Source organism: Nannospalax galili, unplaced genomic scaffold, assembly GCF_000622305.1.
Source record: "Nannospalax galili isolate Female #2095 unplaced genomic scaffold, S.galili_v1.0 scaffold747, whole genome shotgun sequence".
In the NCBI taxonomy this organism is placed as follows: domain Eukaryota; kingdom Metazoa; phylum Chordata; class Mammalia; order Rodentia; family Spalacidae; genus Nannospalax; species Nannospalax galili.
In genome coordinates this window covers 1,380,863-1,382,884 of record NW_008357686.1, presented here as the reverse complement: position 1 = coordinate 1,382,884, position 2,022 = coordinate 1,380,863, and positions in this window count along the sequence as shown.

The following is a 2,022-nucleotide window of genomic DNA, read 5'->3' as shown; positions in this document are numbered from 1 at the left end:
CTCCACTCCTACAGACTTTTGGAGCCCAAAAAAGGGAACTGAGCTGATAAGCACCTTGGCCTTTAAAGTCAAGGGAAACAAACTCTGCTGAGAAGCAGCCTGCCTTTCCTCTGATCTCCAAAAATAAGAGAAGCAGATTCTACCTGTTAACCAAAGATTTTTAGAAGCTGTTTATCACAACAGCTTTTCTCTTATCTTAGGAAGGAAAAAGTAAACACTTCCAGACCCTAATCCTACCTGGCAGACTGAACGGAGCCAGGTTTACAAAACCTGCTTTTCCTGCTTCCCTGTCCCTGATTTTTCCCTCAAACATTCCCCCCTTCTACACCCTAAAGCCCCCATATATAAAGTCCCAGCTCAAGCCCGTGGGCTGACATCTTTCCCTTTCCTGCCCTTCGCTGCCATCTTTCCCTTCCCTGCCATCTTTCCCTTCCCTGCCCTTCGCTGACATCTTTCCCTTCCCTGACATCTTTCTGTTCCCTGCCCTTAGCTGACATCTTTTCCTTTCCTGACATCTTTCCCTTCCCCGAGGGAAACGTGTCCCGTATGAAATAAAGCTGTATCCCGCTGAGAATTCCATCTGTGCCTCGCTGCCTTCTCCATCCGCCCGCTCTCTACCTATCAGGATTTGTTCTTTTTTTCTTTTGGTTAACTGGGCTAAGGCTCTGGTCTCTCTTGTTTAGCTTTTCAGAGAATCAGCTCTTAGATTCATTGATTCTTTGTATTGTTTTCTTTGTTTCTATTTCGTTAATTTATGCTCTGATATTTGTTATTTCTTCTCTTGTGCTGGGTTTGGATTTCATTTGTTCTTGCCTTGAGTTGCAGTGTTAGGTCATTTATTTGGGCTCTTTCCAATTTTTTAATGTAGGCACTTAGAGCTATAAACTTCCCTCTTGGGACTGCTTTTAATGTGTCCCAGAGGTTGTGTTGTGTTGTATTGTCCTTTTCGTTGAATTCCAGGAGTGCTTTTATTTCTTAATTTCTCCTTTGACCGACTCATTGTTTAAGAGTGTGTTGTTCAATTGCCACGCATTTATATAGTGACTAGGGCTTCTTCCAGTGTTGATTTTGAGCTTTATTGCTTTGTGGTTCAATAGAATGCATGGAATTATTTCAATATTTTTGTATTTGTTGAGGTTTGTTTTGTGGCCCAGTATGTGTTCCATTTTTGAAAAAGTTCCATGAGATGCTGAGTAGAAACTGTATTCTTTGCTGTTTGGGTGGAATAATTGAAAGATGTCTGTTAGGTCCATTTGATGTATGCTATTGTTTAATTCAGAAATCTCTCTGTTTACTCTTTGTCCAGTTGACCTCTCTAATGGAAACAGTGGGGTATTGAAGTCCCCTACTATTATTGAGTTGGGGTTAATCTGTGTCTTAAAGTCCTATAGTGTTGTTTTCATGAATTTGAGTGCACCATAATTTGGTGCATACATGTTAAGGATTGTAATATCTTCTTGGTTAACTGTTCCTTTGATCACAATGAAGTGACTCTCCTCATCTCTTCTGATTAGATTTACTTTGAAGTCTATTTTGTCAGATATTAGAATCGCAACCCCTGCTTGTTTCTTAGTGCCATTTGCTTGTATTATTCTTTTACATCCTTTTGCCTTAAGGTAGTGCCTGTCCTTGAAGGTGAGATGGGTTGCTTGCAGACAGCAAAGAGATGGATTTTGTTTCTTAATCCATTTCCTTAGCCTGTGTCTTTTGACTGGAGAGTTCAGTCCATTGATATTTAAGGTTATTATTGAAAGGTGTGTATTGGTTGCCATGATTTTGATTGCTGTTTGTGTTCTCTGTCTAATTTTGTGTTTCCTAGATTATATGTTGTTTATTTTCTTTCATTGCCCCTAGAGTATAATTGTTTCTCTCTCTGCTCTCTGTATTGCTTCAAGTATTCTTTGGAGGGCTGGTTTTGTGGACATGTATTCTTTCAGGCTATTCATGTCATGGATGATTTTTTTTCCCCCTCAACTATAGAAGACATTTTTGCTAGGTATAGTATTCTGGGCTGGCCTCTAT